At 31.2% G+C, this 15,012-nt stretch overlaps 1 protein-coding gene across 2 annotated transcripts in view; it reads left to right on the forward strand.

Moving 5' to 3' along the window:
• The window catches only part of LOC106646079 (uncharacterized), a 179,636-nt gene that overhangs the window by 85,275 nt on the left and 79,349 nt on the right, over positions 1-15,012 (forward strand). The gene's annotated exons all lie outside the window — the stretch shown is intronic.

Here is a 15,012-nt window from a genome sequence, read left to right on the forward strand (position 1 = left end):
TTTACCTACAATTACTTAAGGTGGCTCCAGTGGCCTCAATATTAAAATTATTAATAACCCAACCAAGGTTAATAAAATTAAATTATAATCTTTGAATTCCCATCTTTCTATTCGTATAAAAAAAAATTAAGGTTGACGATGAAAATTGTAAGAAATCATGCTTACAAAATCGTAGTTTTAAGACGGGTTGGATAGGAAATGCAAGCTTACGCGATATACAACCTACTGCTGCACTTAGATAAATAACCCGTAAGGTGTAAAAAACATACTATCTTGTATTTATTTTTACGCAGTTTTCGATGACATAAGAAAAGTGTCTTGTTATCGAACAAAATCTTTAACTGATCGGAGACTAAGTATACAGTTGCAAGTGCAAGTCAGCTCTCAGCTGTCTGCATTCTGCAGAGTACATATATATAGGTATAACTACTCTTGAACTTAGGAGCGTACTGTAACAGTTCATCAATTAGGGCACCATAAAACTTTTTTGTTTTTTTTTTATATCAACTCACTAAAGTAACAGATAAAATGTAGAATATGGCTTACAACAGTCTCTACGATAATTTTATACCATATTTTAAAGAAAATAATGATTAATTTTTAGTCTCCCCAGTTTGATACGGCACTAGGCGCTGGAGCCACCTTAAGTATTGCACTTCTATTTTGTGGACTGTTTACATCAGATTTATAGGTAGGTATACCTATACGTAACAGAATAGGTTAGGCGCAGTCAGCTGATAAAGTGCAGCAAATATATACCGCAGCTGCTGACCGTGCTCCGCCTGCCCTACCCTCAGTGCTACGCCTGCCCCATTTTAATAAGGTTTTATATTGTTTATAACATTGTTCAGAAAAATTAAAAAAAAAAAAAATAGTGCTTTGAAGCTTAAGACTTAAGCTATCAAATGCACCTATTTTCGTTAAAAAAAGCTATTATTTTAGAGTTCTTTCAAGCCAATGAAAAATGAAGCCAACTTTTTCTCAGCAATGAAATTTTTAAAATTACATAATAAATTGGAAACGTAATTTTTCGACAGAGAAAGCATAGAGTATAATAGGATAAGTATTTCTTATTACATTTCTGGCAAAATTCTATTCTTTAAGTCTATGATAATTGATATTATGAGGGTGCCATGCTGAGCCGCCGTGCTCTGCCTGCCCCACCCTCCCCTACCTCTTTTACATTTTCTTTCATTACAATATAACCTTAGAACATAAACCTTAAAGGGAAACACTGCACTTGCTTTGTAGTATCAATAGCTAATTATGAAAAAATAAAAAGTATTTCGATTTAAAATCATTAAAATGTAATGTATGTAGCAATAGGAAATGCTAACACAATGACATTTTTGTTAGTCAATAAGAAAACTAAAGCATTTGTTTAACTCGTTTTAGTACTGCATAACTAAAATCATTTTAGATTTTCAAGAAATTGCATTTATTAAATTAAATTTCCAATTTATATAGATTTGTTTTTTGATGTTTTGTTTATTGCTAAACTAGCAAATCTGACTCAGCTTGACTCGAGTTTCAGAAAGTAGACCACCATACGTAATGCAAAATATTTTTAGTTCATTAACGCCTCGGAATTTTGCATTCAATCCTTATACCTCTTGAAATACAAAAAAATTAAGATAAAAGGAATTTTTGTGTGGAATCCATGCGAATTTAATCTAAAAATAAGCTAGAATTTGTATAAAAATATAATGATGCTAAAAAGTACATACGCTTCTCAAGCTATAACATAGTTGTTGATCTTGAACAAAATTTGTTGATTTGCACTTTTTCACGTTATAACACATACAAAAGGCTCTTCAATAAAGCTAACAAGATTTAAAACTGATGAAAAAAACCAGGTGTGGGTCTCGGGCCCCCAACAGAAGTGAAACGCCTAACTCGAATGTTATTAAACTCAATGTAACAGAAACTGAGAAAATTGGAGTACACCTAATTTCAATCGGTCTTTAAGAATCCGATATTATTGTATGGAAAATTTTAATATTACTACGTATTTGGGCATGCGTGCGTATAGAATACATATATTTTGATGTACCCCTTATGTTACACATAATTTGCGCATTCTTAGTATTTCCATGTTTGCTATAATAAATGTTTTATTACATTTACGAATTTTTGCTCATGTAAAGCAGAACAAAACAAAAATTTTCACCATGCTGCCCTGAAAAAAGATACTTTCATCCAGTTATGCTGGACAAAAATTTCTTTTATTTAAAATTCGTATTCGTGCATCTGTTATGACATCACATACGTACAATAAATTCTTGTTGGAACCTTTGTATTAGACAAACAAAAATTTTTTTAAATTTTGGCTACCATAAAAGAAAATAAATCTACTTTATCTGATTGAGATTTAGGAAAACAATAAACATAGCTATTTTCTATTGTAAAGTTGTAATTTTTCATTCCATTCGTTTTCTATAATTATTTATAATTTATTATTAAGATTAACCCATGCTTTACTACTTTTTACTAATCTCAAAATTAATAACGAAAATGTAGGTTTTGGTCACGTGACAATAATCGTTCTTATAATTTATGATGAAAAATAGAAAATAAATTAATTTATACCTAGGACAAATAGGATGTATCTTTGAGATAGGACTTCTGATTTTTAGAATTCCTACGATTGTTTATATGAATCCGTGTAGTAGTATTTATTTTTGCACCCCAATACTAATTTTTTTTACGTTAAATGATTTTTGGCCTATCTGGCTTTTCTTCAAAGATGTGACTGTTTTTCTAGTTTTGAGAGGTTATGTTGCATCAGAGATTTTTTAAAGATTTTGTCAACGTCCGTATTAGTTTTTTAAACATGCCATACTATAAAAGAAATTTTTTTGACTTGTTCTCTTCAAGATATAGTTAAAAAACCAGAAAATTGAAGTTATCACTTGGTTGCGCATAGTCCAACCCTTATTTATTTGTGTGTGTCCATTTCGTTGTTTTCCTTTAAAAAACCTGTAAGAACGGTTATTTTAGGTCTATTATTTAGCTTTTTTTTGAGGTATGACTGTTTTTCTAATTTTGATAGGTTACGTTATGACAAATTTTTTAAATGCTTTTTTAATGTCCGTGATAATTTTAAAAATATGACATGCAAAAGGAAAATTTTCGATTAGTCATTCTTTTAAGATAATTTAAAAAAAATTAAAGAATTGAGGTTATGCTTGTGCATAGTCAGACCCCTTTCGTTTTTTGTTTTTTTGTTCGCCTCAATCATGTCGTTCCTTTTTAGGATACCCGTAGAAATCGTTATTTTTAGCCAATTTTGCTTCCCTTCCAACATACATCATTTTTTCTTGTTTTCAAAGGTTAGATTATCATATGATGCATATGTCATACTTTATGCACGTTTAGCAACGTACATATCAAAAGATAAATATAAAAGAAGAACGATTTTTGACACATTTTTTTAAAGATTTCAAAGAGACCAACCGACGTTTTGTGTCAGTCATTATTTGCCTGATAGTACCTTAGCTGTAACAGAAGCCCAACTTTGCCTGTATTATAGCTACGTTACGATTTCCATCATGCAGCAGTAGGTATCAAGTATATGTATAGCAATGGAACGTTTGAAGGATCGATGTAGAGATCGAAAGGTTATCCACAGGAGAAAAAAAAAGTGTTTCATCTTGAGAGCAAGTCAGAACTCATAGAGTGAGAAAGAAGTTGAGAGAAGTCGACAAAAAGTGTCATGGATCTCCGGATGTATATATATATATATATATATATATATATATATATATATATATAGCTACTGCAGTGCATCATTGTGCACATGTGAGTAAGAGAGAGAGACATCTACACTATAGTCAGCGCTGGGTGGTGCGCAGATAATGTATACGAACATGTACACGCCAGTGTTTGCTCACTCATTTCACAGGTTAACTTTCCATATAAAGTGTACGTTGAGAAGTTTCTCTTCAAAAGTATATAAATCAAAACTTTTTATATTTTAATACAATACATTACGTGATCTAAACGCTGCCGTTCCAATGTTTATCAATATCCTGCATCATATTTTTCATACCTCTTTGGCCGTAAAACGGTTAATAACGTTTGCGTAGCAGACGTACATTGAACGCAGTATGGCAGCAGGTACCAAAATACATTTAAAGCATTTAAAAATTTTCTTCTGATTTATCCCTTAAAAAGTTTAGGTATTTTTAAAAACATTTGTGACCCCTAAAAACTCGCCATTTGTTTGCCAACTTTTTAAGGTTGCAATGTATTGATAGTGAGGTGTTTCTACGTTAGATAGCCCTTAAAGAACCGTTGAGCTGAACTCTTTCTTAGATACCTTAGAGTAGTTTTCTCTGGCCTGCTGTTGTAGTACTCGACTTGTCGGCAGGAAAACTATGACGCTTTAGACCCTATGGAGTTGGCTGTTCTTTTCTTTTTTCAAAAGTGTCCTGATGTTGTGCCACAAATATTGGCATCATAAGTATCTGTTTTGTTTGAACTCAGTTGTTTTAGCAGTCTAAGGTATAAATCGCTTACCTATTAAAGACTGCCCCGTTTGCTCAACTCCTTAATAGCTTTGCTAGTAGATGCAGTGTGCACGAGTTGAATGGAAGAGCCGTTGGTAGCCAAGGCATCCATCCTTGTGACTTAATGCTTTGTGTGTAACGTCTGTAAATGTAAATAACAGTAAATGACTGACTTGCTTTAAAATAAGCCAAATTCATATAGTCTGTTGGTGGACGAATCGAAGTCGTAATTTTCTTTAAAATATATGAAAAAATATGTGTCGAAAGTAGTTGCAAAAAATATATTTGCTAGCAATGTGGTTCAACTTTAGATGGCTATCAGAACCATTGTAGAAATAAATGGCGGTTTGGAAACGTAAAGACTTATGATGGCCCTAAAAAGGGCCAATGGTAATACTTTCTATCGATGTTTATTATTCTCAATGTCGGAGAGCCGGCTGCGAGTCGATGAAGTGACAAAACAAAGCTAACGGTCTATCAGCAGTGAAGATCTGTTGCTTTATTTGGACTGCTGTTTCAGTAAGAGAAGCTTTGGTATGGGCACATTGGTCGATAGAACGACCACAACGCTTTAAAGCGTTGAAGCTGGACGTGCTCTCGTCCGACGTGTTCTGATGTTGTGTTGGAGACGTCGGCGTTAGAAGCATCTTTTATTTTACGACACTTAGTTATCCTAGAAATTCAGGATGGAAATAAGCATAGATCGGATGCATACTTGTAACACCAGTGTAGCTGGAATACCCAGCTGCACGAAGAGTAGATCTGTTATGACATTCTGCCAATGAATAAATGTGGTAATCAATATTTGGCTAGGCAATGTTATCACCAAACTCAGTGACATCGGATGCTTACGGCTGTTATTTTTAATTAATTTTTTTAAAAGCAATGAAAAAACCATCTAGAAAGTGTCAAGAATCAGTATGGAAAATTTCAGCGAAATCGGTTGGGTAGTTCTTGTGGTTCGCACTTCTAATTTTTTTTGTCTTTGCTTTCTCCATTTGTAAGTAAAATTTTAAATGAAACTCAAATGCCTTTACGTTACTATTTCATGTTAAATACAACTTATTTTTTACGAATTTTTAACACAAATGTATAGTATACATATTTAAAGCAGCAATTGAAATAACCTAATGGAACTTGTTAGAAACAACAAAATTAGATTTTTTTGGATGATCTACGAAAAAATACTACTTAAAGTAACCCCTCAAAGTAGCAACTCATGTTATTATACCTGATCATTAATATATCTATAAAATAATTACAAAACATTTAATTTGAGAATAATTTTACAATACTACATCTTCAAAAAGCAAAAAAAAACTCTGCATCTACGTAGTGTTTTGGAATTGTGAAGTGATAATAACAATTATCTATCAATAAATAAGAATGTCAATAATTAAGGTAACTGCTTAAAACAAAAATATCCAGAGCATCGTTCTTAAGTGCATTTCATGTCAAAACAACTGGAATTTCAGTAACTTTTATTGTTCTTAAAACCAATGAAGGAATTGACATAATATGAAGTTAATAGGAAGATAACATAACTTACTAGAAATTAAAAAAAAGTATGTATATATATACATATATTCCATAGACCTTATATAACTAAAAACAGTAAATCTTAGATTTGTTGAAGAATTTGTTGTAATTAGGTACATTACCTCTGATAGTAATTTAAAAATCTCTCTGTTAGATGTTTCCTTTACCCTCTAGAAGTCATACGATTAAATTGTAAATAATTTATATTACAATTATCATACACAAAAAGAGGTCAGGAGAGCATAATGTCTTCAATAATAAATAGCGTAAAATTCATGCATGAGAATAAACTATATTCAGTTTATGAAAGATGTAAGGTCGAAATCTAAGAAAGGTCAAGTTTTTTTGTGCAGCATACTCTTTTATGACGTTTGTTGTATTGTACTTCAAAGTACTCGTGTATTAACAATATTAAACTGGGTCATCTATACTTTTAACTGATACTTAACAGGTAAATTATAAATTACTTAGTTTGATATTGTTAATAATCATCAATAACAGTAAAATTATTTTTTTGTGCCTCTTATCTAATTGTTTTCTATAATTTCTGGGCCAAGAGAAGAGTTCAGCAAAAAAAGGATCAAAAGATTGTTTTTTTAAATTAAATTTTATAATTTAGAATCAGCAATTTCCAACGTTGTACGTCGCGTTCATGCTCTATAGCGTGAAGACCAGCTTTGCCTACTTATGCGCTTGAACATATATATGTCACATGAAATGGTGCATGCACACAACGTATAAGACACAAGAGTATATAACTTTAGAGATAATATTCTTTTACTCCCTTCTCAATAAGGTAGTTTCATCAAGCTTATTGTGATGAAATTCAAGTAACAAACTTTGAATCAAGAACTTATACAATCAATCTATTAATAACTTAAGCACAAATTACAAGAGCTAATTAAGCAATTTTCACATTAATTTAGACTAAAGACTTAACTAAATGATTTGCGTATCCACAAATTCTCTATCAGCTTTAGTTACCTGCACAAATAAAACAAATAAATTAACATTGTTTCGCAAAATTAGTACTAACCTTTAATCCACAGAGTGAGCAACTCAATTTACTGACCTTTTGCTTTAGAACTTCAAGTTTCAAACAAGTCGTATGCATGTCTATCTTTAAAGCCTCTGATCTCTAATCAGACTTTATACTTTAATTCTTTCTCAGATCCTGTTTTTCTTTTCAATACTCATCTGGAATCAATTACATTTAGTTTAGTTCTGCTAGCTAAAGATTGAGGTCAATCAACTAAGTATCAGACTTGGTTTTTCCTCATGGACTGTAATTTATTTTGTGTTGCCACGAACCAAAAATCCTATACTTCAGTCTTCATAGCTTCTGTAAAAGATGCAGGATTATTATTTATACCAGTCAGTAACGCAAAATAATTTTCGTTGTAAGCTTCAAATTCGATCTCAGTAAAGTTTGCATTATTGACGATATTTTCAGGTAATGAATTTTCACGTAATCTGACTCTTTTCCTTTTTTCTTTCTTCATTTCCTTGGAAGGAATGATTTTAGTTTCTTTGTTGTTAAAATTTCATATCTGTATTTCTTGAAAAACTCTCAGTAGCATATATTCTAGCCTCTAGGTTCATTCGAAGCATTGGTTTTGAACTGATTACAATTGTTGGAATAAAGGTTGCTACATGTATTGTTTGTATTATTGTTCAGATTATTATTATTTTTTTGGCGGTTTATTGTTGCAATTTAAATAAGTAACTTAATGCTTTCCAAACCACACAGGCTTATTCCCACTATTGTTATTATTTTTATTATTATTAGAACCAACTTGCCTTGAATCTCCTCGGTCAAAATCTCTCCCAAAGCTTCTTCCTTGAGATACTGTACCTGGATCAAAAACAACTTATTTTGCCTTTTTTCTTTTTTGTAGGGTAAATCTTGACAATATAAGGAGCGGGCCTTTTACTACTATATCATAATTTTTATCCCAATTGCTTGAATCGGCAAGATTGTATATTGCGTCCATAGGTGTCATGGGCAATATCGTATATTGTGTCCATAGATGTCATAACCATAGCATCTTTTTCATGATCTACCTATTTGAATAGCAGTGACATCAGCACGAAAATTTCTTTGAGCCTCCTGTTCAACTATAAGTTAAAAAATACCCTTATATATCAAGTATTTAAAAATTTTATATATCAAGCCCCTTCCAGTACTTTAACAACATAATGAACTTTGTTATTGAATTTCTAGCACGAAAAACATCACTATTTTAAACAGCATACCACGCTTTTCATTGCCTCTAAGATGCTGACGACCTTTAATATAGTTATGTTGTTAAAGAAATTCTTACAACCAATCAACAAAATTGGATGCCAGATCATTTTTTAAATTAAGTTTCATATCAATAAGTTTTCTGTCCAACTACAGTTGGGGTAACACTTATTTCTAATTTTTACAATTTCATATAATTTTTTAATTATTTCTATTGGACCTTAAATACTTATGCATTTTGTATAATAACTTGTTTCGATACTATTAAGAAGGATATCACACACTTCAAATTAATTGTTTTTATTCCAAATTGAATCAACAGTTGCAGAACTAACGTTTAGTTTGATTCAAATTGTTAATAATTATAAAAATAATGAAAACGTATTTTTACGTTAAATTTGTATTCATGCTTGAAATTTCCCCGACGACTGTTTACTATCTTACTAATCGTGTCATTTGTTTAAAAAAAAAGTCACTTTACTCGAACTTTCATTTACTCTATCTAATTTTTTCGACTCAGTTTCACTAGTCTCTTGAACTTTGTCAGCATCGTTAATACTTTTCATTGATTCCTTATCAAGTCCTGATTGTGAATATTTTACTAAATGACATTTGGAGTACATGAATAGCATCTTAGATGTATTGCACGAACTTTCTTTGCTGTTCCCTGATTTTTTGGATCGATGTATCGATGTAAGACCGCTCAAGTTTCATACATTTGATCTTTGAACTCTGAAATCGTTGATGATTTGATATTCGAGCCAGTGAGCGACCTTATCTCAAAGTGGACACGTAACAATCAGTAGAATAACTAGGTTTAATGGCCTCTCCATTGATTGTACGTAGTCAATCTCAATATAGATTGTCTGATTTTACAGTACTAGCCTTCAAACTGCAATATTCTACATTTGAAAAATTAAAATCTTCATTGATCTTGTAACCTTCATCCAACTCGGGATTTTCATCTATCACACAAACTTTATCGATCCGACTGGGTGTTATACGATTTTCTGAGGCCAATGAATTAATTTTTTCAACACTTTATTAAAAATCATTGGTACACATTCTTTTACATCACTAATTACTCTCATTATCATCCAAAATTTTTGATCCGTCATCCCTGATTACTTTCCTAAAGTATCATAAATCGTTGCTGTTAATAAAAATATATATCTAGGAATATAAGTTCCGATTAACCGATGGAACACCTATCTACGAGTAATCGAGATAAAGAACACGTACGACAAAGCATTAACACAATGCGTGAATCCCACGTCTCCCCTTTGAGATACACACAGTTAGGCATGAAAACTATGCAGGACCAAGTACGCTCACAGATGCATAAGTTTTGAGAAACAAGCCAAATATTGTGTAGAATTGTTTTTATATTATTTTCAATAATTTGACACTACAGTTTAAAATTAAAATATTATCACAAGCACATTAACACTTTCCATTGGATGAACAGAAACAATCAAACTAATTTTTGCAAGCCTAACTTATATACTGCACCAGTTTTGGTTGTAAGCTGTACAATACCTCCCGTCTGTGTCAATTTGCCACCCTTGTCTCAGTATGGTAAGCTTAAGGAGGTTCAGTCGTTTTTCCGGGGGATGAGCAGGTGTGCGCAGGCTCCCATAAGACACCGTGTTATATTGAGTTGTACTTACCGTACATGAAAACGCTCGCCTACTGGATCACAGTTAATTTAACTGTGTTCAACTCGTCAGAGATCAAAAGTTATACCATTGGATGATATGAACAAATTACGGTACATTCTTTAAAGCAGCTTGTTTCTGATAGTTCGAGTAAAAAAACTTGAAAACATGTTGTTTACATGATAAAAAGTAACGTAAAAAAAGTAAGAAGAGACTCAACTTTTTTCAACAAAAGTGTGTTATGAATTTTTGAAAAACACACTTTTTTTGTACAGAATTTTAGTTTGAAGTATTAAGAAAGGCTGGGCCAAGTTACAGTTCATGAACTCCATTTTAACAAATTCTAGAAGCAATTTTGTAAGGATGTCTCGCTCCATGTGAAAAGACCAGCTGACAGCAGACGATGCTCGGTTCTCTTCCGTACACTTAGCATAGGATCTGCTTATAACTTTGTTTACGTTTGTACGGATATTTCCTCCAAATGTCTTATAAGGCAGATATTTTTGATACAAGAGTCTTCCTTAGGAGTTAAGCTATCCATTTAAACTTTTTCCTCATTATGGATATCTCTTACCTCGACGTTTGTGGAACAAAGTCTGAATAATTGCTCTCACCCATAAATTTTTACGTTTATTGAACACTGTGTTGTGAGAAATGGATAAATGTAAGCAGTACTTGTGTTTTCAAGCTCCACACAAGTGCAAGTATGTATATGCACTTATATATGCTGTGTTATTATAGTCGCAATCCATGTTCTTGTTTTTTTCAATCTTGTAGTACACATGGCAACACCAAACAAAGCTTATTACTGTACACTAACATAATACACGCTCAAATCACTGATTTATTTTGTCAATCCACTCTTAATAACCTTTTATTTTAATTTATTAATAAATTTTTCTATAAGGCTGCATGCACTCTGGGATATTTTGCGAGGGACAGTTTCTCTCACTCGACAACGCCACCTGACAAAGGCGCATAGCGAATACGACAGCTGATTCCCGCCTCTATTGCTTGTCTACTTTACAAGCACAACGTTGCCACACTTCTTACATATGAAAAGTTTGTTGTTCCCTGTCTTTTTCTAGCATCGGTCTTTCTCTCTCTTGCCGAAGGTACTCTCTTAAGCGCATATACGTAACATGAAGTGGTGTCAGCACATAACGTGTAGTACACATGTGAATACTACCTCACAGAAGTTATACTTTTATATTTTAACAAAGAAAAATTATTAACTAATAATAAAAATCATTTGGTATTATTTGAGACAAACAATGGAATTTTATAATAATTATTATTTTTTATAATTATACATGTTCTTTGCATTAGAAATGTCATTCTAGAAAACATAGAGAAAATAAGTGAATGAAAAGAGCTTCAGTTGTTAATTATCTCTGTCCGATATTTAACTTTTTAAATTTATTGAAAAAATAATAGTTATTAATGATTTTTAATATAAGATTATTTTTATTGTATTATACTTTATATCAAATTTAAAAAAAGTAATACAAATTAATGATCGTCGCAGGCACTTGTTGTAACAATTGATCTTGCAAACACGAAAAATGATAACTGATTATTAGTATTCATAAGTTTTTGTGCAGTAATCTTATAAAAGATGGTTGTGAATACGAATTTATATTAATTGTTTTACGTCTAGACTCCTTAAACTGATATTACTTTTTATAATTTTTCACTGATTGTTTTCGACAGTTATTACCAATCAATCGCATAACATTCTTTCCACTTAGCTTGATGTAAGGTTTGCGTGCACTACTGAAGGAAAGTAAGAATTAATAAGATTAATTTTGAAAATCTATCCTTTAAAAGAAAATAAAATTTAAATTATACAAGATTTAAATTTTACAACTTGGTTGTAAGCTAATAATTTATTGGTTGCATATAGTTTGTGGCTACTATGTAAAATATAAAAGAAATGTTGAAAAATGTTTATTTCAGTATATTTAGTTTGCCTAACTTTTTGTTTTGGTAAAAATCAATTTTCATGAAGATATCATGACCTTAATTTTAAATACGTAAAATAAAATTGAATAATGCTCATATCACTAAGTACTAGATGTAAACAAAGTCTGATTTTACCTGAAACTGCTGTTAATTGTGATAGTCATATTGAATGTATATCAAAAGCTGTTGCACGATGCTCATGATAGTTTTATGAATGCTAAGTAAATTTTTTCTGAATCACCGAGCATGCGATAAATTGTTTATAAAATACAACTCAAACATTCCTCATTTATTAGGTTCGTTCTTTTATTCAACTACTTTGTAAAACTATTGTGCCCTTACTTATTTAAATTTATATTATTACAAATCAAATTATTCTCATCACAGCCAAATTTTTTGATAAAACTATCTTCATTAATTTTTTTTGTGCGATAAATAATGTGATGCATTTAACCACAATATAAGTCTGCATGTTTTTAATTACTGTTGCACGATAGAAGCGTTATTTCCACATAAATTTCATTTAAATAAAAAGTAGAAATTGCTAGTAATACGAATTAAGTTGACATTTTTAGTCTTTCCCGAATAAATAAACCATTACATCAAGTGGTGTGGCATCGACACATATGTCAGTTTAAGTCTAGTAGACGTAATGTGCAACTCCTTTCTCGTATGTATCTTACTTTTATAACAAGCGTATTTTCTTACTAAACCAGTGGATAGCAAGCGCTTGGGTCAAGTATAAAGTCATACTTGAATGGGATTATATGGCAGACAAATATGGTTATAAATATAAATATACCTTTTATAAAACGATATTTTGTACGAAGGTGGTGCAATTATCGTTGAAATTATTATACCTACCTTAATTAGGTGTGGTTTTAGTAAATAATTAAGTTAATAATAAATGAATAGTTACGGAAAATACATAATGACGCAATACTATAAAAGCAATATGTAAGCAATATAAAAGCAATATGTAAGCTGACCAGTACAAGACTGTGGGCTTTTATCGAATCTTCCAAGGATTTCAGAAAAACTTCTTTACTGCCTACGCTGATTACATCTCTAACGCTCACATCTGTCACATACGCTTACATATTTATTTCTAGTCTATTTTTAATAACCAAAATATAATTGTATTTAAAAAGTCGGGATGAGCCATCCTGTAGTACCACTTTCTCTTATAAGGTAGTTTTACATGCTAATGGATGTCCCTTGCGAATGTTTATCACTCATAGGTTTTATTGACCTATTTTATTTAAATATTAAATTTATATTCGAAACGGCAAAAAAAATACCCACAAAAAATGCAGATTGTTAAAATGTGCCCTTTTCTTACATGTTTTTTCATAAAAAAATCTCAATTTAACATGTAACGTTATAAAGGAATCTCGTAAAAATTTATATATATGACTAGTAGTAATATCCCAACTTTTTGGTATGAAACATTACTTTCAGATAAACCTATTAAACTTTCGAGTAGATCCACGGGTAGATTTCTTAAAAAGCACTAAAAAGAAGAGGTGGAGTATGCGTAAAAGCCTCTATGTAAGTACATCCATATGAGAAAAACAATTTCCAGGGTTGCTGTTTATATTTGCGCTCCTCTTAGCACTCTAAGCTTTTTTCTCGCTTACTGTGATGAACGATCTTAAGCCAAAAATCACCTTAGTTACGAATAGAAAAATTTTGAAAGAATCCGATGTAATAAGAAATTAGTAATGCATTCATAGAATACAACAGGAAATTCTACAAAATTTTTTAAAATTTTGAAAAAAATTAAAAGTTGTACAAATAATTTTTTATTGATGTATTGTGAAAATAAGAAATAATGATAAATAAATTAATATGTATGAGTATACAGAAACACTGCTCTACTAAAATGTCCTGACTTCTTAGTTAAAAAAAAATTATTTAACAAAAAAAATGGTTTATTAATTAAAAAAGTTACTTAATAATCTAACTCATAATCAAACCGAATCAATTGGTCAACAGTAAATGAATATTAACATTAAAAATAAGTAACGAACGATACCATAACAGAACGTTATCGAGATTCCAATATCAGAATCGCTCATAGGAAAGTTGCTAAGAGACTAGATTTGGGTGCAGTGATGTAGGTTTTCAGAGGTTTCCATTTTAATGGGATTCTTTTTTTTTTTTTATTGAACTTGTTTAAAAATAAAAAATAAAATTTAATAAAATTTAAAATGTGTACTGTGACGATGTGGAGTGAAAGGGAAAAGGCGTGGGGTAGTATGACGAGAAAAGCAGTCTAAAGTTAGAATAACATGCAAACTCCCCTTACGTTACACATTTCCTCTATGTCACCAATTTAAAATCGTTGATCTACTCTTGCGCAGAACGCGCCTACTCAGATCATGCCACAGTTTGAAAGAGTGCCACCTCTGGTGATAGTCGGAGTCACTGGACTGTAGATAACGAATGGAAGTAATAATTTTTCAGAAATAATCGAATATTACAAATCGATCGAGTTAGAAGACGTTAATACAAGTAATAATGAATTTTTTACTATCTAATTTATTCTTTTTCCCCATACGCTGTGAAGTTATACATTGTTTGTGATATTTGTTCTCAGAAAAATGGATACGGTCATCATAGACAATGAAAAATCCATTATTACTTGAATAAACGTCTTCCAACTTAAAAAATTCGTAAGATTAAACAAATTTTAAGACATTGTTACTGACTTTTACGCATTATCTACGGTCCACTGACTCCGACTGTCACCAGTGGTGGCGCTCTTTCAAACTTTTTCATGGTCTGAATAAAAGTATAACTTCAACAAAAAATCGTGCTATTAAAACCGTTATATTTTTGTGTTATGAAAAATTGATAACACGTTATGTTATTTTGTATGCATAGTTTGGAGGGGGAATCCTTTAGAAATGGTAAATGGTTTAGAAATGTTATGTTCAACGACGCTTATTTCAAAATTTTACATAGCTTTTTTATCACCTTTTTTTCAGGCTTTTAAGTTAGCCACAACCTGATATTGACTATAAACAAATTTTAGTACCAAAGTTCAGTACTAAGTTTTTCAGCATGAAAGCATTTGATCTTGTAAGAG

Source organism: Copidosoma floridanum, unplaced genomic scaffold (genome assembly GCF_036245765.1).
Source record: "Copidosoma floridanum isolate Cflo_tuat_1 unplaced genomic scaffold, Cflo_Japanese_pri ptg000005l, whole genome shotgun sequence".
Taxonomy (NCBI): Eukaryota; Metazoa; Arthropoda; class Insecta; order Hymenoptera; family Encyrtidae; genus Copidosoma; species Copidosoma floridanum.